The sequence below is a fragment of the Notolepis coatsorum genome, assembly GCF_963971535.1.
Source record: "Notolepis coatsorum genome assembly, chromosome: 10".
Classification (NCBI taxonomy): Eukaryota; Metazoa; Chordata; class Actinopteri; order Aulopiformes; family Paralepididae; genus Notolepis; species Notolepis coatsorum.
In genome coordinates this window covers 43,529,218-43,553,609 of record NC_140174.1, presented here as the reverse complement: position 1 = coordinate 43,553,609, position 24,392 = coordinate 43,529,218, and the positions used below count along the sequence as shown (strand labels likewise).

The following is a 24,392-nucleotide window of genomic DNA, read 5'->3' as shown; positions in this document are numbered from 1 at the left end:
AAAGTTGCGGGACGCCCAGATGTTTCCACGATAGAAAGCTCGCGTGGATCCCATAATAGGCTCACTTAATACAGCATTTTTAAAATCACGCGACATTTTCAGGGTCGCGAGCCGACCTTTTCCCCTCGTTTTCGATGATGGAAGTGATTTAGGAAAAGCTTCGGCACGCCGAGAGGTCCCCGTGGATTTAATCTCGCGAGGATCGGGGCAATATTCGGCCCGTGGGAACAGTTACGGGTTAATACAATGTTCAGAGTGCAGAGGGGAAAATATGGCACCTGCCCCGCCTCCAGGTGGAATATTATGCTGAACGTCTTCCTCCCAGCTCCGTTTTAAACTTTTAGGGTGTGGCCCAGTGGCAGTCAGCTCGAATCTGATTGGCTAGGATCGGATTTGGAGTTTGGACTCACTCTATAATGCTGGAAGCCTGGAGAAAGAGACCTACCCACTGCTTCTCTCCTATACTAGCTGCAGTAGTGAGCACAGTCTGACAGTGTGTTAGAGGGAGTGAGAAGGAGAAGAGGGAGACATTAAAAAAAAAAAAAAAAAAAAAAAACACAGATGCACAGATGAAAATGAATGTAAACTATATTAAAAAAAAATTATATTTTAATTTTTTTTTTTTCATATTTCATATTTCATAATTTGATATGAAATTTATAGGGAGGCATGGCTTCCGTTGGCTTCCACAAGGATTCGCCACTGTGTGTTTATGTGAATTATGTCTATTACCCAGTGGCGGCTGGTACTATCTTCCATTGGTGGGTCGCAGACTCGCAGGGGGTTCACACAGTAGCGGCCGCTGCCTTGTAGGTCGCAGTTCTCGTTAATAGGTCGAGTTGAAAATGTAATGCTCTGAGATGCTCTGGAGCAATCTCTCTCTGTCTCTCGGATCAATCAAATCAAATAATTAACACATGTATGTTGTCATTTTAAACAACTCACCATTCATTCATTATGCATCAGCAGCAACACAAACACGCACAGCTCTCTCTCTCTCTCTCGCTCTCTCTCTCTCTCGCTCTCTCACTCTCTCTCAGATGATGTCAGATCCATTCAATAATAAACACATTTGTAAAGCTCGTTATTTTAAACAAGTTACCATTCATTGTCTGAGTGGTTATGTCCCACATGCAGCGAAATTAGAGAGAGAGAGAGAGAGCGAGAGAGAGAGAGAGAGAGAGAGAGCGAGAGAGAGAGAGCATTTTACTAGTAAAGTTACATTTTCAACAAGATTGCTGCTATTTAAACACTTCATGGAAACGGGGTAACGTTAACCTTATGTCGACTGTAGTATTGTATGACCTCGACATAACGTTTAAACGTTAACGTTACTCCGTTTCCATGCAGTAATTATAAAAGTGGCCGGCTAACGGAGCTAACAGCTAGCAGTAGCTGTAACGTTACAACGTTATGCGGCATCAGTAGACAACGTATCATGTATTAAACTAGAGTTAAGATCGCTAATCTACCTTGTTGTTGGCTTGTTGTTGTTGATAAAGTATATCCACTCCATGGCATTGTCCATCCAGCCTGTGTTGATGTCCATCCATTGTCCATACATGTCCCTCCACACTGCATCCATATTATAGCTTGCAAGCTGTGTGAGTGAAGAGCTGTGTCTTTGTCCATTTCCGCCTCGAACAGCCTGCAAACTACCTGGCGTTCTATCGCCATGCTCTAAGACAAACTCTAACCTTAACCAACTTTGAAAGAGTGCCTAAGCTCAGTGTAGTTGCTGTTGTTGTTGACGAGTCGACTGAACTGCTGTTCTGTAAGCCAACCCGAGAAATGCGGCTATGGAAAAAAAACTGGCATCGCGTCGGCCAATCAGAGAGCGTCTCCACGAAATGCGGCTATGGAAAATTCTTCACGGAAGTTCACGCGGCTGCCTAGACCGCTTCAAATCGCGCTCGGATTCCAACATAATAGTCATATTTCAACGCACAACGCCGTATGCACTGATTGGCTGTGACGGAGACAGCGATCAAACTGTGACGCGCACGCAGAGCGCTATCGCTTCTTGCCCGGGCGAGAAATACGAAAAAATAAAAAAAAACGTCACTTCCTGCCCATGAAAACGATGTTTTTTTAATTTAGATAATAACGTTATATTGTGCATTGGAAATACAAACATACTTAAAATGAGTAAATATTATTAATTTTAAACATGTTTATATTATTTATAGGGCTATAAAACAAAAAAACTAAAAACGTATTTGTCTTGTTCTCTCATATAACCAGGGTAGGAGCTGAGGGGGGGCGGCGCCCGAGCGCCCCTAGTGGTAGAGCCGCCACTGGGTTCACATTAGGTCGAGTTGAAAATGTAACGTAACGTTAATAAATGCTCTGGAGCAATCTCTCTCTTCGGATCAATCCAATAAATAATTAACACATGTATATGTTGTCATTTTAAACAACTCACCATTCATTCATTCATACATTATGCATCAGCAGCAGCTAAATTAATGTTATAGTTCACAACACAGCAGCGCGTTTTGAGGTGCTATTATCATCTCAGCAAGGCAGCACCGTCAATACTTTCCGTAACCGCATTTCTCGGAGACACAGGATTGTGAGAGAGAGAGAGAGAGAGAGAGAGAGAGAGAGAGAGAGAGAGAGAGAGAGAGAGAGAGAGAGAGAGAGAGAGAGAGAGAGAGAGAGAGAGAGAGCGAGAGAGAGGAGGAGAGAGAGAGAGAAGGGAGAGAGAGAGAGAGAGAGAGAGAGAGAGAGGGAGAGAGAGAGAGAGAGAGAGAGAGAGACCGAATTAACTCACTGTTTATGTGGTCGAGCAGGAGGGCTTGATAAAGTGTATAATGTCCACTGCTGTCCCCAGACTGTTGATGTATATCCAGTTATCCACTCTGTCCAGACTGCATCCAGATTAGCTTGTTAGCACAACACAACAGTACTGTGATGAATTCAATGAACGAGCTGTGTCTTTGCCCATTTCCGCGTCGAACAGCCTGCAAACTACCTTGCTACCATGCTCTAAGACAAACTCTAACCTTAACCAACTTTGAAAGAGTGCCTAAGCTTAACCGTCGAAATAACTTGCCGTCACGCTCTAAGACAAACTCTAACGCTACCTCCTTAACCTACTTCGAAAGCTTAACCAGTGTAGAAACTGGCGTCGGCCAATCAGAGAGCGTCTCCGCGAAATGCGGCTACGGAAAAAGAGAGCGTCTCCGCGAAATGCGGCTACGGAAATTCTAGACGGAAATTCTAAATGCTTGCCTAGACCGCTTCAAATCGCGCCCGGCTTCCATCATAAACATCATATTTCAACGCACAACGCGTTACGCACTGATTGGCTGCGACGGATACAGCGATGAAACAGTGACGCGCACTCAGAGCGCGATTGCGTCTAGCCCGGGCCGAGAAATACGGCTAGGAGAAATGCGGCAGGAGAAATGCGGCAGGAGTGAGTCACTTCCTGTTCAGGAAAACGATTTTTTTTTTTGATATATTAACGTTATATTGTGCATTGGAAACACAAACATACTTAAAATGCGTAAATATTATTCATTTTAAACATGTTTATATTATTTATAGGGCTATAAAACAAAAAAAAAAAAAAAAAATCTTCGTCTCTCATTTAACAGGTGGGTCGGCGCCCTAGTGCCCCCGGTGGCCAGCCGCCACTGCTATTACCTCTGGGTTTTCTTTGTTTATTCATTGATTTTATTATAGGGCAACTTTCCTATTTCACCAGCAACTGCATGATCAGGTCTGTGCGTGTACAGCCGCGACACCTTTACATTCAGTAAATTAAATTAGCAGTATGCAATCACATTCTCGTTTCATGATTTGCAAAGACAAAAAAGGTCCGTTACCATCAGGGAGTGGTATTCTTATAATATATTATATATTTTGTATTAATTAACAAAAGGAACTATACAAGCCAAAGTCAGGTAAACATTACCAGCAAAGACTAATCAAGTTTAAGGGGCACAAATACTATGAAGAACATCAGAACAATCAGTGATGCAGTGGTGGTACCACTCGGCACCACGCCGTCCTACCAGTTCTCTGAGCAGAAGTGCGCGCACGGATGTGCACGCGTGCGCACACAAAAATGCGTTCACAACTTTCACTCTACTGTCGCGCCGTGCGCCAAGTACCCGGCACTTATCACCTAGTCTTTGCATAGCATAACAAAGAAAGAGAAGTGCAAGACCAAAATACAAGCCCTGTGGGGGGTTTGCTTGAGCTGGTCTGTGCACACGTGAGGGAACATGTATGCGCGTGCACGTGGCGTCCAGGCAGTTCTGATATTACGACTGCACCCCTGCATACAATGAAGACAATTCCATAAAACAAAACGAAATAAGAGCACACATATGGAGGAAAAGTTCCATAATGTAGAATCTAGGTCTTAGAAATTAAATATAATAAAGAACAAAGAACTTTTCATATAAAATAAAGACATTAATCAAATATTCTGCACCATCATTGATTGATTGATTGAAAATGTTATTAACAGATTGCAGAATGGGTACAATACAGTACAGCTCAATACACACAATTGTTAAGGGTATGCAGACCAGAGAAAGACTTTTGTCTTGTTTACATCAGGGTCCCCCATTTTCAACTCATCATCTGGGTTATCATAGTAACAAATAATATCTTTAAGATTAATAGAGTATAGAGTTATCATCTTAACACTTTCTCCGCCGGAAACGGCTTACGACGTGTTTCAAGTTCATGCGAATTCTGCCAGATCACGGCGTACGACGTTATTCTGATCATATTTCATATTTTCGCCATGATATTCATATTTCCCTCACAGAGGCTGGTCTGATGCTGTCTGAGCCGGAACAACTCTGCAACGCTTCAATACTGCCACCTGATGGCTGATCGGCAAGTTGCCAAACCGGATATGCTCGTTGGAGCTCGGTCCGTCCCCTAAATCCGTCCAGCCACTCGTTTATCGTCGCGGGACTCAAGACACACACCGTGGATATGGATCGTTGCCATAACTCAATAATCCACATGATTTGGGCGTATATTAGTATTATACAAACCGGAAATGGATCGTCTCGATCCCCATCACATAACTGGGATCTGTTTGCTCCAGTATCATCCCCCATCGCTAAGAGGAAGCTGCCGTGAGTTTCAGCGTTTTTGAATATTATTATCCATACAAACTGCTCTGATCTATATATCACCCATACTACATGAAGCATTTAAGGACGATCACGGAATTATAAACGACCCCCCCCCCCCTGGTTCACCCGCGCATGATCAGTCATAACGTTTAGGACCATGTACAGTTGAAATTTTTAATATAGCGTCGATTGGTATCAAACGGCATTTGATAATCTAATATAATGCATTTATGCCTATCTCACGTTCTAGGAATTACTGCAGAAAACGATAAAAACATATTTATACTCTAGACGTATTTTCGTATGAATGTGTGAATGAAAAAGTAAAACGTTCCTACATCCTGAACGATAGATAATCGATGTTGAATGGGCCATAGTAATGTCAATTTAGCAATACAATTTAAAAAGTTATAGCCCTGCAAAGAAGGTGAACATCTCCATAGACTTACAGTGCTGGCAGTGATCAAACATTGATGGATATAAGCGTGGCAGAGAAAGTGTTAAGAAACGTGAGACTCTAGATTTATCCAAATTTATTGGGAATGTTTTGGGATATTTCACAATCAAAGAAATTTTTTCCATAATGTGCATTTTACAAAAGGTACAATATCAATGTCTGTACAATTAGCAATTGTATATTGTATAAGCATTGTATATTTGATGTAAACATTTTTTAATCCTTCCTTAGCCGTGTTTGAAATACAATGCATAATATATTTGCAGACATATTGGTAGCTAACAACAGGTGATTGTAATCAAATAGTAGGTCTATAGGAGAGATAGAGAGAGAGAGAGAGAGAGAGAGAGAGAGAGAGAGAGAGAGAGAGAGAGAGAGAGAGAGAGAGAGAGAGAGAGAGAGAGAGAGAGAGAGAGAGAGAGAGAGAGAGAGATTGTGAGACTGGCACCACATGGCAAAAACATCATGAGAATACTATTATTACTCCAGAAAAACATGCCTCTATAGTTTTATTCTTCATGCTTATTGTTATACATCTAGTTCAATTCCGTCTAACATCAGTAAAGGCATTCAGGGGTGCGTTGCTGATTTCAAAGCATGGTTGCACGGTGTTTTACATGATGCCGCGTGCACGCGCGCTCCCGGGCGCGTGCGTGCGCTCCCGCGCATGCGTGCGCTCCCACGCATGCGCATAGATGTTCCCTTGCATACGCACAGACTAAAGACAATGCCTAATTGCCTCTACGAATGGAATTAAACACATTTCATTCACAAGTTTTGTGTGAATGTATCTGAGAATGTACTTGAACACACCTGACGACCTGCGCTATTGTTATGCAAAGTAGCCAGGTGGTTAGCGAGTTGGCACATCAGTCGAGTGCAGCACATTCCTGTGTGCACGCGCGTGCACATCCGTGCATGTGCGTGCGCGTGCTTCTGCTCACAGAGCCGGTTGCACGGCGTGCAACCCCGTCCCATGAGCAACTGTATTGTGGCTGTAACTGTAACTGTAACTGGCTGTATTATTCTCACCACAAAATGAGTGGCTTTTTAAAAGTTGAATTAATCCATTTTGAATAGTACAAGTTCAAATAATAATATTTTCTGAAAGGAATTGGTCAACTGAACTGTGTGCAAAAGTTGTTCATATAGGACAGCATATCAAATTCATCAGCATTCATCAGCATTATCTCTTTTGAACCATTTAGGAAAGAATAAGGACTTGTTTCTGATCATTAGGGGGATGTTAGTGCGATACAGGGGGACAGTTGGTGATGGGCTTTGTAGGTGAAAACCATACCTATTGCAGCTAAAAATAGATTTAATGCGCAGCGTTAACTAAAACATTTACATGACGTAGTTTTTGCACCATGAGGTGAGAAATTGGGCACCAAGGATAGCTTCCAAGCTAGAAGGGCTTGCTGATGGAATTGTGACAATCAATTTGGCAAATAAATGCATGTCAAAAGAAAAGAAAGACCACCAATGTTGTTGAAAATGTGATTTGGGATGAAATACTAAATTGATTCATGATTTTATAGAGCTTTTCTAAAACACAAAGTGGCTTTACACTAGTAGTGAGACAAACAACAGACACAAACACACAAGGATGAATTAATGGGGGGCCTAAGAGAATTAAGGTGAAGAGATGGGTCTTGAGGTGTGATTGAACTGAGAGAGATTCTGAGTTGCTAATGTCTTCGGGGATGGAGTTCCAGAGCCATGGGAGCTGCCCTGGCTCTGCCCCCAAAACTGTGAAGGTTGGACTTGGAGATGGAGAAAAAGCCAGGCTGAGATATCTGAGGGACAGAGAGGTGTAGTGAGATATGGGGGTCCAGTTGGTGAAGGGCTTTGTAGGTGAAAACCATACCTTTTCGTTTATGCTTTCAACAGCGTTAACTAAAACATTTACATTATTTAGTTTTGCACCATGTGTCCTTGTGACAAACTGTTTCATGTAGAGAATATCCAGAAAAGCACAAGTAACCACTGCTGTCTCTGTAAAGAATGCTTGGTCTGCCAACGTATACAGCAATCATTTTAACAGCTGTTAGCCATCGTTGTTGAAGTGTCAATTTCAATAAAGAATCATTCAACATTAATACATCATTCCATGATCTCCGATGGACACGAAGAGACACAGTTCCAGAATCTGAACTTCTGGACTTAAATCATATGCAAAAATGTGCCAGAAACTCCCAGAGGGAAAAGCATGCAATTAGAGGATTGTCTGGCTTTCATCAGAAATAATTTGTGCAATGTGCAATATGTTCTCAAAGGAAAATTAATTATATAATCTGATGATTTGGGTTTCTTGAAGAAATTAATATATTGGACCAGAATGTCAATTAGCATTGGTTTAATGTTGCCTTTACCAACATTGAGTATACTTTGCAAGTGAAAGAAAAGTGTCCGGTATATTAAACTGCTGCAGTTTGTCTGCAGTTTGTCCTGGAATGTACAGAGACTGAAATATTCTTGTAATATCAGCAATTGTGTCTTGTGTGTATACCTCGGTCAGACCAATGAGGACATGAGATGGGTCAATCTCCCAGTAAATCATTATTATGGCATAATGGAAAGTACTGATGATGTTTTAGATTGGTCTTGGTTGATTGCTCACCAAACGCCAAAATGCAATTAGTTGGGAGATAATTGGATCAAACCTGAGATGGGTTGTAAATGGCTGCTTTTTTATATAGCGCTTTTATCCAAAGCGCGTTATAATTTGTTAAGCACACCTCTTGTTTGTTTGATTGTACATTGTTGAATGTACTAAGTAATGCGGTATGTAAGGAAACACTAACTTTTCCTCTATGGGACACCGGGCCACTAATAATTTTTTGTACAGATGGTGACAGAGGAATCATATATATAAAAGTTTATGCGAGATAGAACATTTGAGAATTGTGTGTTAACAGAATTCGACTATAGGGAGACAATAATGTGGTCAAGAGGCATGGATTCTATCTTGAGCCTTAACGTGGCGTCGTTTATTATTCACATGGAAAGCAGCAGATCTACAGTTCTTCTCTCTCTGAGCGACATGGGGGAGAGAAGGAAGTGGGAGGATACATTCACTTTTATACTTTCCCCAAGGTGGTGTACCTGGGTGGTTCCGCCTAGAGCGCCCTCTAGTGGGAACAGATATATATGCAGGTAAACAGTTACTAGTGTAATCAGTCATATGTACAGTTAGACAGTTACTAACAATCCTACACAGAACCTCGGATCTCAACACTGATTGATTGATTGATTGATTGATTGAAAACTTTATTAACAGATTGCAGAATGGGTACAATACAGTACAGCTCAATACACACAATTGTTAAGGGGATGCAGACCAGAGAAAGACTTTCGTCTTGTTTACATCAGGGTCCCCCATTTTCAATTCATCAGGACATATATGACATACTTGACATACAGATAGTCAGTACTGCTACATCTATACATTTATGACATACCAGATTTGCAAATACAGTACTGTTTGTGATACAGAAGGAGTCAAGAAAAGGGAGTATATACATTTGACGTAGAAACTGTACATTGGAAGAGGTTGGGTGGGGGGGGGGTGGGGTACATTGGGATATTGACAACCATACTGGGTAATTTACATTGGAGGTGGGGGGGGGGGGGGAGAGAAACACTGTATAAACAAGCAAAATTGTACATTGGACTATTGACAAAACCATACTAGGTAAATGACTGTACATTGGAGGGGGTTGGGTTAGGATATTTACAGGGGCCCACTAGGTTTGTACTAGCACACTGGCTGACATCTTGGAAAAACATTTTACAAAAGAAATAATATAATCCCAAAAACATCAATAGGGTATGACAGTCAATATCTTCCCATTAAACATGACCCTTGCAAATCCCTTCAATTTTAATTTGAAACAGGTTCCCTCCTAGTATCTACTACTTTGTTGTCCATTGGACAGTAAACCAGTGTCATTCTTTCTTATCTGATGACATACCTGATGAGATGATATTATTTATAATGACATGTTTACATCTATATTGACACATTGGGTTCCTAGCAATCACAATGGTCCCCTGGTTGTCCTCATAAACAACAGTCTCCATATATACACAATGTCCATAATTTTAAACGGTTTTGACAGAACCCCACATTCTTCAAAAACACCATATTCAGTATAGATATTACATTTCAATTACCTACTGCATTTTGAGCAATATATTCATAACCTTATCTTCATCACTTCGAACAGTTGCTCTAGATAAACACATTTTGCATTGTCATAGCTAGAAACATATTCTCAGCTTCACAGGTTGATAGTATCACTGTAGGCTTTAATCCTTAAACCTTTGTTATCTTTCCTGAAACACAGCTGTTCGTCTGCTGCACCTCTGGGATAACGAAAAACATATTTTTGACGTAGTTCAATGGTTCTCTGTGGGGTCAACAAAAATACTATGACACTCTTACTCACTACAGAACATAGGTCAGGGCGAGTACAGGTTGTCTAACAGAATGAAGCTACCCACCGTTTATCTATACATTTCTTACTTCAGTCAAAACATCTCAGGACCTTTCCCACATATCTCTTCTGGGATATTTTTACACAATTTTGACAGACTGTTCGAAGTCCATACCTATACATGGTTTAACCTGCCTAGGTATTTCTATTGTTGTCTGGTGCGATGATCAAATCCTCCACTTCTGTATTTTAAACATAGATCCTCTTTTGTATTTAAACATTGCAAATCACCCACCTCTGTACTTAAACATGGGACCCATTTCTGTATCTAAACGTGGAACCAAACATAGGACTCATTTGGAGTGTCCTCCCTCAGCATTTAAGCAATTTCCTACGAACCATACTTTGTATTTACCGTGGTCTTCAATACCCTCCTGGATTTAATACAACCATTTCCCTCCCACTGACTGTCTGCCCTCTGGTAACTTGGTTGAATTCATACATTTCCCTCCCACTGTATGTCTGCCCTCTTCGGGGGACAATGTGGCCTCCTTAAAGGTTGGGTTTACCCCACTGACTACCCTGTAGTAGTACTCAACGGCGGTAGGTGTATTGTCCTCCTCGTCACTCCCTTTCCTGGCATAGTCTGGCAGATATTCTGGGGGTTTGTGTTCCCTTGGGGGATACCTCCCACTGCTTGCGGCACTTGACGTCACCCTCAGGTGCTCCTCGTCATCGCCCTCTGGGGGTTGCTGACTATCTGTCTGCACAACTGTACTAAGTACACTGGGGTGATGTGTTTCTGTTTCTACACACCTTGCTCTGGAGTCCAGCTCTGGCTCCTCTATCTGTGTCTCGCTCTCACAGGTTGTCTTCGTGACAAACTTGACTAGCATGTGTTTCTGCACTCTCCTGTTACCGGGGTGATAAACTAGGAAAGCAGGGCTTCCTCTGTCGTGTCCTACGAAAAATCCTTTTACATCCTTGGACTTGGGTTTTCCCCTGTCCTGCAGGTACGCATAACACACTGATCCAAATCGGTGCATTCTGGCTAGATTACACTTCTTTCCTGTCAGCGCTGTATATGGGGGGTGGTGCCCGAGTGCTTATTAAAGCACCTGTTTCTGGTGTAAGCGGCTTCTTGCACAGCATAATGCCACAGGCTCTTTGGTAAGTTACTATCTGCTAGCTTACACCTTGCCATTTCGAAAAGGGTGTGCCATTCCCTCTCTGCCGCACCGCTCTGGTGTGTGGGATATGGACGTGACGTCTCGTGTCTTATCTTATACCTTCTCAACAGTGATTGGAACTCTCTGTTTGTGAACTCGGTTTCGTGGTCGGACCTCAAACATCTTACTTACGTCGGACCACCGTGTCGTCTGCGAACTTCACTATGGAGTTGGAGCTGAACTTGGCCACACAATCGTGTGTGTAGAGTGAGTACAGCAGTGCCATTCACTCCATGTTACCTGTTTATTGCACTGTTGTTTTTATTGGATTCTATTATATGTTGTACCACTGTATTTTTATTGGATTCTATTATATGTTGTACCACTGTATTGCACATCGTCGCGGGCAAGACCACCCGCATTTCATTGTATACCTGTATGCCGTGACAATTAAAACTCTTGACTTGACTTGACTTAAGGGGCTACGTCTGCCAGGAATTTCTCTGTGGCCTGGAGTGTGTCACTCTTTGCTTTGATAAAGTAAACAAACACTGCCCCTGTACACACGTCTGTAAAATACTGTACATATCTAAAACCTCCTATGGACTCATTGCTTACTGGGCCTGCTAGGTCCATGTCGACTAGTGCAAGTGGTACCCTTACTTTGTCTGTGGGATTTCTGTATCTCGGTTGGGTAAACTTCCCCGTTTTGCACATTGCACAATTTTTGTCAGGTCTACGCTTCTCCCCATCAATGTGCATGCCCTATGACACTACTTGCAGTTTCAGTAAATCCTCATAATTACAATGACCCATAATCTCGTGCCATGTCTGAATATCGTGACGGGCCGTCCCGCTACACACATCATCATTATCATTACACTGGTCGTTGTCGTTACACTCCGTTTTCAGATAAAATATTCTCTGCTACATCTTTATGTCAAACCGGGTACCGTCAGGTTCTACAAGAAAATTTTTACCTTTATCGAAGAATACCTTGGCGCCGCTTGCAGTAGCAGCTATTACAGAGAATAGTCCTTGTGGGAACGATGGTACGTACTGTATAGAGCGTTCTTTAGCGTCACCGTACGCCGGCGCCCCTTGCTGTCCGTGAGGCATACCTGTGCGTCTCCCCTCTCTTGTGCCAATCCGTAGATGCGTCTACCGTCCACCAGCTCCATGCAGTGCCTCTCTGGGTGGAAAGCGGCGTCAAAGTTCTTGAATCGACTCCTGTCGTTGATGACATGGGACGACGCACCAGTGTCCACGATCAGTCCCCTTCTCTGGGACTGCTGCAGCTGGGCCGGTCCGGCGATGCCCGCCGTCCGCGCTCCAAAAGCGCAGTCTTCTTGTCCCGTTATTCTCCGGGCGTCGTCTCGACTTGCCTCACGTCGATCGTCGCCGCCATCGATTCTCCGGGCGTCGTCTCGATTCATCTCACGTCGATCATCGCCGTCATCGTTATCTTGTCCGTAATCGCCATTTTGTCCGTGGCCTCCGTCTCGTCTGTAGCCGCCATTTAGTCCGTGGCCTTCGTCTCGTCTGTAGCCGCCATTTTGTCCGTGGCCTTCGTCTCGTCTGTAGTCGCCATTTTGTCCGTGGCCTCCGTCTCGTTCATGGCCGTCGTCTCGTCCGTAGCCGCTGGTTGTGTTTCTTCCTGCACGCTCTGTCTGTGTGCCCCGTGGATTTGCAGAAGCTACACCAGACAGTCTTTGTGCATTCGCTTCTCCGATGGCCTTTATCTCCGCATCGCCAACACGCCAGTTCCGTCGTGGTCCTGGTTCTCTCTCTTGGCGTCGCTCGGGCCTTTAGCACCCTCTCCCCTTCCTCCGCGGCGGCTGAGTCTTCTGAGGCCTCGAAGTTCCTTAACTTAGCCTTGAACTGTCCCAATGTAATGTCCGTTGAACCGTGTGTTACCAGGAGTGTGAACGGTTTGTACAGCTCCGGTAGTCCTCCCATTATCATCGCCATCATTAGCCCATCGCTTGGTGCTTCTCCGGCACTCCTCAGTGGCGTTGTGATTTGCTCCGCTCTGTTGACGTATTCGGTCACGGTTTCGGTGGTCCCCTTCCTCAGGCCCGTTAGTGCTATGTAGAGGGCCACGACTCTGGGTCTTCCTCGCCCGATGAAATGCTCTCTCAGTACCGCCAGGCTTTCTCTGCCTCTGTCTTTAGTGTCGCGGAATATCAGCCCCAGGCTGGTGTCGTCGAGCATCGGCGCTAACTCTCAGTATGCGCTTGCGTTCCGCTGGTTGTCCAGGGCTTGCTCTTCCGCTGTCAGTTCTCCGGTGGGGGCGGCCAGGATCGTCTCCTTCAGCTCCGCCCCGTGCATGCAGCACAGCATGCGCTCTTCCCAGAGCTCATAGTTCTCTGCTTTTCCATTGAATGTCGGCCATTTATCTCTTCTCTTGTTTTCCATCCTCTTTGTTAGTGGTATGCTTAGCTTTTGCTCTTGTTGGCCTAGCGTCTACCATCTAGCCACGCGGTGCTCCGGGCGCTAACCTAGCCTATACTTCAGCTAAGCTTGCTACAGTACCCTTATTATTTTGCCCCGGCGTTAACTGGGCCCATAACCTGTTAACAGAATTCGACTATAGGGCGACAATAATGTGGTCAAGAGGCATGGATTCTATCTTGAGCCTTAACGTGGCGTGGTTTATTATTCACATGGAAAGCAGCAGATCTACAGTTCTTCTCTCTCTGAGAGACATGGGGATGAGAAGGAAGTGGGAGGATACATTCACTTGTATACTTGCCCCAAGGTGGTGTACCTGGGTGGTTCCGCCTAGAGCGCCCTCTAGTGCGAATAGATATATATGCAACTAGACAGTCACTGGTGGAGACAGTTATATATGCAGGTAAACAGTTACTAGTGTAATCAGTCATATGTACAGTTAGACAGTTACTAACAATCCTACACAGAACCTCGGATCTCAACATTGTGACTGCACAATTTTCTTTTATTTTAAACCCATTTCCCCAGATCCGTTTAAACAATTCTTAAAATAGAATTTAAATAGTTTTTTAGTGATTTGATTAACTGAGGGATATATCTGAATTCCTAAATAACGTTAATGTTTTACTATTAGGATATCTGAAATCCATTCTGAGTTACGTAGACTGGTAGCCTTATTAAGGGGTAATAAAGTTTATTTGGACCAGTTAATTTTATATCCAGAAAAACGGCTATAGGTAATTTTTTTTTATAAAAATAAAAACAGACTGATGGGCATTATACCAAGATAAAGCAAGATGTTATCTGTATACAAAGAAATATGATGATCTGTATTCTGAACAGTTATGGCAGTGGTAGTAGTATGTAGTAGTAGTCAGGAAAGCGTTAAAAAATAATACCATGCCATCTATTTTGTACATTCAAGCAGTGTTCTGATGTGCATTTATTGGGTCTCATAGTAAGGTTATACCTGTGTTGATGAGAGGAATAGGATGGGCTTCTCTAATTTCCTTCTCTGTTTATCCTTACTTGGATTAACTTTTGTATGGGCTGGTTTCAGTGATAGAAGTATGGGATTAAGCATTTATTGATAACTGAGTGCTCATGTGTACGCTGGGGAGCCGGAACTAAGGATCTCCATAAGTTCCAGACGGTGAAAATCTTGAGTGGGATGAGCTCCCCATTGTGTTATATAGCGTAGTAACTCACGCTCTGCTCTTATATTGGAACATTCCCTATCACATATTGTGAACTTGAAAGCTTTCTGCCACAATGCACCCACACCTGTCCGGCCACGCCCACATCCGCCCATGTATATAAGCAAGGAGTGTGACCGTACTTCTGCTCTTCCCTTTCTTTCACTCACGGAAGTCCGTGGCTACATGCACACTTTGCAGCGAAAAGTTAGTTAGTTGTTTGTTAGATTTCTATTGTGTTGCTGTTTCTTTAAATCTTTTCTTAAAAAGTCCTCTTTTGGAAAACTGAAAATGGCATCACCACCGCCTGGGAAACGCCAGCGGTCACCGTCACGACCTCCTCCATACGCTACGGGGCTCCCTAATCCCACGCTTGTGGTGAGGTGGCGAACCCCGTGCGGAGCTGGGCGCGCGCCGCACGATTGCAGGTGCAAATCCCCTGCCTCTGTGCGCTCCCACCATTGGTGGTGCAGCGGCTAGGCGGGTGGTCTGACGAGGCTCTGCAGCGTCGGGGCAAACCACCCCTACCAAGGGGAAATGGCCCCGATCACAAGAGTTGCGAGCGGACGGTAGAGGAGGCTTTCGTACTGAGCTCGTAGGAGTCAAGGGAGAGAGAGACACGGCAGCTGGACGCATCTTGGGCGATACACACCGGTAGGGGGGCAGGCTGTGAGCCGTATGCCCCTTTAATTCCATATCTCTCCCTCTTACGCCTAAAACACTACCCTCACCATCTCCCTTCCTCGCTGTGCAGGCGCCCTGACGGACCTGTAGGGGTCGCTGTTTACAACGACCAGATTACCACCCACCGGCTTCCCTCCCGCTGACTCTGCCAATTGAGCCAGTATGACAGCCGGCCAATCTGCTTTTTGCAATCTGTTAAATTAAGTTTTCATTCATTCATTCATGTTTTGTCCCTTCGTAGTCATCGCGGGACTGGCACTGCCGGTATGTGGGGAGTTTTTTCACAGACAGAGTGAAGACCACATTATGCTTGTCCAGCCATAGAGCAGCTTCCCCAGCGGGCTAATCGCTTGGCTGAAACGGGACGCTGCTCAGCGGGGGAGCTGCCTCATTTACCAGGGGTAGTGACTGCTGCTCCCCGCGTTTCAAACCACCCTTTCTGCCCCCCCCCCCCCCTGGATGCAATTGCCCCGACCCCAGCCTCGTTGGCTGAGTCAGGGTACGAAACCCCAACCCCACGAGATACCTTGCTGGCACGGTCGGGAGGAACCTTGTCGGCGAAGCCAGGTGAAAGAATAGCACAGTTTTTTCAATGTGTATATAATGTGAATATCTGTCAATGACAGCAGACATCTACTCTGATACTCAGGCTTTATGCTGGGGAGCAGACAGGGAAGACATAGGGCTAGATCCACAAAGAATGGATTGCACGGAGCAAGTTGCACCCTTACTTACAATTCATTATGAATTGAAAATTGGGGACCCTGATGTAAACAAGACGAAAGTCTTTCTCTGGTCTGCATCCCCTTAACAATTGTGTGTATTGAGCCGTACTGTATTGTACCCATTCTGCAATCTGTTAATAACATTTCCATTCAATCAATCAATCTGCACGGTCCATGTCAAGTCCTCGGATATGTGGACTCCGAGGTACTTAAAACTATTCACTCTCTCAATCGGTGACCCGTCGATGCTGAGGGGGCTGTAGTCCCTGACCCCCGACCTCCTAAAGTCCACAATCATCTCTTTTGTTTGGCTGACGTTCAGGGAGAGGCTGTTCTCTTGACACCATCCCGCTAGAACCTTTACCTCTTCCAGGTAGGCCCTGGAATATGCAGGAATATGTGTTTGTGTGGAGGTTGCCTGGCAACAGTCCAAGTTCAAAAGTGCAGTTGTGGAACTATTTTTTGGAGGAGCTAAATCAATTATTAAATAAACAAACAACTCATCTGTTGTTGCTTATTACTGTTAACTAATAAATGGCGATTGTAGAACTGTTGTATAAAAGCAATATGACACTCGATGTATGAACACTGGATACTAGTAAAGGCAGCAACAGAGGGTTTGTGATTAAAAATCCAATGCAACTTTAACCTTTGCACAGTGGCGTCGCGTGGGTAAAATAACTGGGGATGCCCATTTTTTTTTAATTAAAAATGTGTTTTTTTTATATTTATATATATATATTTAAGCCAAATAATATTGTGACAAAATAAAAATGCACACTAAATAAAAATACACATTTCAAGTGTATTCCATGGGCTAGATTTAATAAGATTCAAGCTGAGTAAACCTCTTCCCACACCTCCAGGGCGGCAAATGTACAGAGGCCAGAGTACTTAGTTTGCTGACGGACCCGTTTTAAGGTGTGGGAAGGGCTTTAGTCACCTCGAATCTGATTGGCTAGTATTGGTTTTGGACTCCACATACATGAATCACATGGTGGAAGCTGGAGAAAGACACCTCCCCTCTGCCTCCTCTGCTGCAGTGAGCACAGAGTCACTGCCTCAGTGACTGCACTGTGTCTCAGTGTGTTAGAGAGAGTGAGAAGGAGAAGAGGGATACAAAAAAATAAAAATTATAACACAGAGATGAAAAAGAATGATTTTTTATTATTATTGTAAACTATATAATTTTTTTTCTTTCATATTTCATATTTCATATTAATTCATATTTTAATAATGGGGAAGCCTGGCTTCCGTTGGCTTCCAGAAGGATTCGCCACTGCCTTTGCATCGGGCAAAAATGGGGCTTTTTTAAATTTATTTTCTTTATACGATTGCATACCCAAAGTAATTAGCGATTTATTATACTTTATACTTATAGCACATGCATGAGTCTGGTCTCTTTTGAAAGGTAACATTGTGAAGTGTCTTACACAATCCCTTTGAGTCCCAATGAAATAGAGTAACAGAGGTATGAACACACTGAAGTAAAAGTTTTGTGTACTCACATTTCTTTTTGCTGGTTGCCAGATGCCTGTTTTTAAGTTCCATCTGAGAGATAGGAGCTGGAAAACATAATAGCCTATAGCCTGAAGTCTTATGTAGTACAGGTCCAAAGTTTATAAAAATCCCACGTAAAATTAATGTTTTACAAAGGTTTTTGTAATGTGTGTACCAGTAAAATTTTTACATGATTATCTAAAATGGCCGTCCGCTATTCATTTTGATGCTCTAGTCAAAACAATGGACTTCTTCATCGTCTTGTGTCACCTTGTGTCATGAGTATCATTCTTTAACTTCAGATGTATCATTGGATTTGTTATAAGAATTTTAGGTCACCCTCTGAGCACAGCCAACTCTCAGTAGGCTGAGGGGCGTGGCCTTCTGTTCACTATACATTATAGATGCCCTGTGAGGCCCTCGGTTGCAAAATTACAACAACACTTTTAGCTTTTATCTATTTAAAAAAAGTCTGTAAATGTTTTTTGCACATTTACATACAGTAGTCAATGTGTGCTGTTGTTCAGCCTCACAATGCTATTAGTAAATGCGTTTATAGGTCCCACATTTTGGCCTCTGAAGTTGCTAATGTCAATTTAATTTGGGCTTCACAGGGAGGACCATGACTTCACTGATTTTCAACCTTATCTCTATCTATCCAAAGTAGTTATATAGTGTGAAAAACGCCTGCAGTTGTTGCCAATGTTCTCCGTGTATCTGTACTGTATTTTTCAATTCTCCCGGCACCTGGCATGTCATTTGATGTGTAAAGTAGAAGCGCCAGAAGAACTACAACCTTGGATCTGTCTCCACCTGAGGGTGGCCTGGGGGCGAGGCCTGGGGGCGTGGCCGCATGGTCTAGATGCTGCCTGCTGAAAAACAAAGCGTCATTGTTCTATTGACTTGTAAACTAGCTTAGTTTCAACAGCGAAAATGGCATCCCAAAAATATTAGTGCAGAGGTATACATTTTGTGGTGTGGGGATGGCTGGTTAAAGCAGCCACCCCTGCCCTTGGTCAAGCTAATCCGTCAGGGACAATACAGAAGGTGAACCCGTTCACTGCCACACGACAAATGGTTAACCCTTTCACAACCACACTACAGAAGGTTAACCCTTTCACTACCACACTACAGACTGTTAATTAAAGTTTTCAATCAATCAATCAAGTGTGGTAGTGAAAGGTTAACCTTCTGTAGTGTGGTAGTGAAAGGGTTAAAGTAGCTACACCTGCCCTGGGTCAAGCTAATCCGACCAGGGAGCAAGTTTCTGCTATGGCTTGTAACATCTTGCCACTCTCTGCAATGAACCGGTATGCTGTTTGTATAATTTCTGCCTGTGTCTGTGTCAGCGGGGCCTGTAAAAAGCCATTTAGGCTCAGCTGCTACAACATTTAGTGTTTTGGCTTCTGCTGTGTGCCATTAGCTGAACAGGACATGGCCGGGCGGGGATCACCACGCAGACAGACCCCCGCTGAGAGCACAGAGTGGTGGTGTCTTTGATGCCATGTTTGCAACCCATAGCAGCAGAACAGAGAAGGCAGATAACAACCGAGAATATTTCCGCTGCACCATCTTGTTTACTTGTAGAAATTAACACAGTTCTAGATTGTGGCTGCTCATGATATACCATTGGAGCATTTGGACCGCGTGGTAACCACTTAACAGGCGCCCCCAAAAATGGCCATTTTAGTTTTTGCTTTTGAGGACTGCATACTTTTTTTGCAAACCAAAATACTATACTTTATACTTATAGCACATGCATGAGCCTGGTCTTGTTTGAAAGATAACATTCTAACCTCTACAAAGGAATAAGGCCACATGACAACTTATTGTCCTTTGAGGTTGTACTTTATGTAACGGGAGAAATGTTGGAATCAGATATTCAGGGCTACTTATTCAAGCCTGAAGTAGCACAGAGGAGATGCAAACTATGGAAGAGGAGGAGGCTGCAACAAGCCCTCCCAGCCCGTGAAAACCACCCTGCACCAGAGCCATGAGCCGGGGGTGAAGCTGGTGTCTGTGTGGTAACTGTTTGGTGATGGAGACAGAGGTCAAATCGCTGTCCTGTAACCAGGGCCGCCTCAGGGGGTGTGCGAGCAGTGCGGTCGCACAGGGCCTTGCGGGAAGGGGGGCCTCGCACAAAAAAAAATAAAATAATTTTTTATTTATTTTGTATTATTATTATTTTTTTGCTAGGCCCCCCTTCCCGCGAGGCCCTTTTTCATCACAGACCTAAAATCTAGTTTTGCTTATATGTTTATATATTTCACATTAGACACGTTTGTAGAATGTGTCTGACTTGTTCCTGGCTCTGCGGCTCTGCAGCAGACATACTCACTATTGGAGCTCTGGGGCTCTGCAGCAGACATACTATTGGTTTCAACGAAGGGAGGGGTTACATCATGTGTACGCCGGCGTGCGTCAGCTGCGTTTGACTATTTCGCGCGTGCAGCTTTGGAGGTTATGCTTAGTTATGCCAGCCAAGACGAAGAAGACGGTCATTCGGCAGATGGACTGAAGATGAAAGTTGTTGCATGTTAGACAGTTCAGTCAGGCTAGCCATGTCGGCTTAGCTAAAGGCAGGGACAGCTAGTTAGCTTTAGCTACGTTATAATATCGAGTGCTAACGTGTGGTTCAGCCGGGATAGCCATGATGATGTCGGCTAGTAGCTAGCTTAGCTAAAGGCTCACTAGCGTTAGCTAACCTAGAGAGAGCGCATGCAGCATTGTTATGCCAAGATGAAAAGGACGGTCATTCGGCAGATGAACTTCGTCAACTCCACGCGGTTGTCTCCATCCTCTTGGACGTTTGGTGAGTTTTTAATGCACTCTATTCTATTCCCCCCGTGGATATATCTCTCTCTCTCTCTCTCGGGAGCCAAACGGGCCGGCTAGCTGTTGTAGCTAATGTTATATTGAGCCAAAGCGGGCCGGCTAGCTAATGTAGCTAACGTTATATTGAGCCAAACGGGCCGGCTAGCTGTTGTAGTAGCTAACGGTGTGTGGCCTGGTGTCAGTACCTGGCTACTCTATTTGCAGTTAGTCTATTTAGCTGATGTCGGCCATTGGCTCCTTGCTACTTTGTTTTCTCTGGTATAGACCCTCTTCTCTTTGGATTTAAGTGTTGATCTTTGTCCTTTTGGATCTATGTATATTCATGTTGCCTTTGTGAAGTTATCTTTTCCTTCTGTTTTGTTCTTCCATTAAAAGTTGATTATCCTTTAGGGGCTCATCTTTGCTTATCTCTCTCATACATGCTCTCTCTCTAACACACACACACACACACACAGACATGCTCTCTCTCTCTAACACACAAACACACATGCTCTCTCTCTCTCTCTTTCTAACACACACAGACATGCTCTATATCTCTCTCTAACACACAAAATGACATGCTCTCTCTCTATATATTTCTCTCTCTTTCTAACACACATATACATGCTCTCTCTCTTACACACACACACAAACAGACATGCTCTCTCTCTATCTCTCTCTTTCTAACACACACAGACATGCTCTATCTATCTCTCTCTCTTCAATTCAAATGGGCTTTATTTCACATTCTTGTATTTCTCCCAGTAGGTATGGGAGTTTTGAGTTATTGTTGATGTTTTCAAAGTCTCTTTGGGTGTTTGCAATTTGTGGGAAGTATGTCTTGGTATAGTGGGCAGGTTGTTAAGAAGTGGAGCTCGGTTTCCACCTCATCTTGTGTGCAGTGGGTCTGTCTTCGCTTGGGAGCCAGGTCTGCCTATGGTGGCCTTTCTCGATGGCTAGGCTGTGCTCGCTGAGTCTGTACCTAGTCAAGGATCTTCTTAGTATTGGGTCAGTCACAGTGCTCAGGTATTCTGCCACTGTGTACTCTCTGTTTAGGGCCAAATAGCATTTCAATTTGGGTTGTTTCTTTCCAATGTGTCTCTCTCTCTCTCTCTCTCTTTCTCTGGCCTTGCTCTGGTGGAGGGTCAGGGGCATTGCCGGGTCTGTGCAGCGATAACACTGTATATTGACTGTAGACTCTCGCTCTCTCTCTTGCTATATGTTGACTGTATCATGCCCAGCCTCGGGCAGCGCTATTATTTAAGAATATGTTGACTGTATGAAAAAAAAAATATATATTTTTTTTACCTTTTGGGGGGGGGGGGGGGGGGGGGGGGGGGGGGGGGGGCTCGCGTTTAAATCTTGCACAGGGCCTCACATTTCTCCCAGGCGGCCCTGCCTGTAACCATGTGTGTGTGCAACCGATACCAACATGGCAAATTACCACTAAGTGAGTATTTTTGTCACATAGGCTATAGCGCTATGTTTTGGCCAACCAGGTAATTTTGGGCTAATGGCTATTGGCTAGCATTATAGGCTAACGTGAATTGTTTTGTTTTCACTACGATCGGCTAATGTTAGTTGGGCATACTGTGTGTGTGTACTGTGTGCAAAAACCTCATAAAATTCATGTCTGAACAATATCATTAAATATTAACGTAAGCTAATCACAATATAGCTGCTAACTCAACGGTAGCATATGTAATCAGTAGCTTCCTGTAGATAATATCGGCTGGCTGCTTATAATCTTTCTTCCTGAGTGGGTGCTACAAGGGCATGTTGAAGTGGATGACACAATGAGCGAGCTCTGACCATGTGCAATACAAGCCTGTGGAATAATGCTGCTAAACCTTTTTCATTTAGCTAAACATTTATTGGAAAGTAGAGTACTTGTTAGTTTTAATAAAACAAATTTTTAATACAAACTTCAATTGTTTATTTTCATACTATGTGGAAGAATCTATCTCTCTAATCCTACAGTACATTCCCTCATCTCCCACCTTAGTCAAGTATTATTTTATTAATCCCCTCTGGCAGCATGCATGGGGAAGGGGAAGTACAGGCAGAAAAGATAATAATAATAATAGTAGAGGTCATTCATATTTTACCTTAGTAATGCCTTTTCTTTCAAACGGGGCAAATACGTTTTTTATGGGGCTGATATTTGGTAAATAAAAACAATTGTGGGCTGATATAGGGTGATCACACAGGCAAATACAACTTGCGAACCATAGGGGAGCTGGGGGAGCCATGGCTCCCCTATATGAGACATCAGCCCCCCTGAAAACATGATTTGTGAATTTTTGTGGGGTCTCTAAAATACTGACAATAAATGCTATTTTTGCCATGCATTTCTAATTTTTCTGTAATTTTCTGTATCGTCATCATCGTGTATAATAATAAAATTAGGCTATTTTGATGTATGATTAATGATTTGCGCACTAATTCACCGTAATAGACAATAGCATAAATCTATGGGGTTGCGGCACTGCAGATATACCCTACTCGTAATATGCATGCAACATGCATGCTATTCTTGCGTTTACCATTCGGAGCGTGGCGGCGCTGCAGCCTGCAGGCACAAATCAACTTCACCCGCTGTTAAAAAAAAAGAAAATACAGGTATTCAGGTCAGATAATGTCGAAAGTTAAACAAAATATCAAAGAAGGAAGCCTTCTTTTTTTATTTTTTTTTATTGATCTTTTCCCCCCTCCTTTTTCCTCCGATTTTCTCCCATCCCTATGTTAGTCGTTATGCCAATTCCCAATCCCCTTCCTGGTCGCTGCGCACTTACCCCCCACAGTCGGTCTGGGAGAGTGGAGGCTATCACGTGCTTCCTCCGACACACGTCTAGCCAATCAACCGCTTCTATTCACCTGGCAGCGCGGACTCTCACTGAGAGGGTGTAACGTGTGGAAGGATCACACTACCCCCCTTAGATCCTATCCGCGCTGAGCAGGCGCCCCGACCGAACTGTAGGAGTCGCTGTTTACAACGACCCGGACCCACCCCGCCAGCTTTCCCACCCTCTAATACAGCCAATTGTATTAGTGTGAACGGCCAGCCAAGCTGGTGACAACGCCGGAGCTGTGAGCTGGATTCGAACAGGCGAATCCAGCGTCTCCGGTGTTGGTGACGAACGCAATCTCCGCTACGCCATCTGACCGCCTTAAAGAAGGAAGCCATCTAACAAATTTTTCTGCGGGGACTACTTATGTGACATGCAGATTTTGAGAATTGGGCAGATCTTCACCATCAGGTGGGTGGCGATAATGTTGCATTTGCCTACTATAATTTTTCATTTCAACCTTTATTTAAAATCGTAAGCATCTGAGGTTTCCCTCATTTACAGAAACGACGATTGTACAGTACATAATAAAAACAATATACAGAAATTTAAACACCAGAGTAAAACAAATTAAAAACGTTTAAAAATAATTTTAAAATATCAACTAAAACAGTTACAGGTAGTCACACAATGGTCTGAAATCATACATTTAAACATTCCAAGGGAAGGGAGAACCTCCAATTTTAGCGTGAGTTGAAGGACATTCCATGAGTTAGAGGCATCAAAGGAAAAGGCTGACTTCCCTAGCTCAGAACAAATCTGAGGAACCCTAAGAACCATCCAGTCATTCGATCGAGTTGAATAGGTTCCAATATTCCAATTTAACAGTGAGGAGATATAAACAGGTTGTTTACCAATAAGGGCTTTAAAAATAAATAAATACCAGTGTTTGTTGCGCCTTTCTGCAAGAGAAGGCCAACCCACCCTATCATACAGGACACAATGGTGAGTATCATATCTGTCACTAGTTATAAATCTGAGAGCTGAGTGA

At 43.6% G+C, this 24,392-nt stretch overlaps 1 protein-coding gene across 1 annotated transcript in view; it reads left to right on the top strand.

Annotated features, from left to right (window-relative positions):
• The window catches only part of opn4b (opsin 4b), a gene marked incomplete at both ends in the record, with an annotated part of 295,664 nt that overhangs the window by 609 nt on the left and 270,663 nt on the right, over positions 1-24,392 (top strand).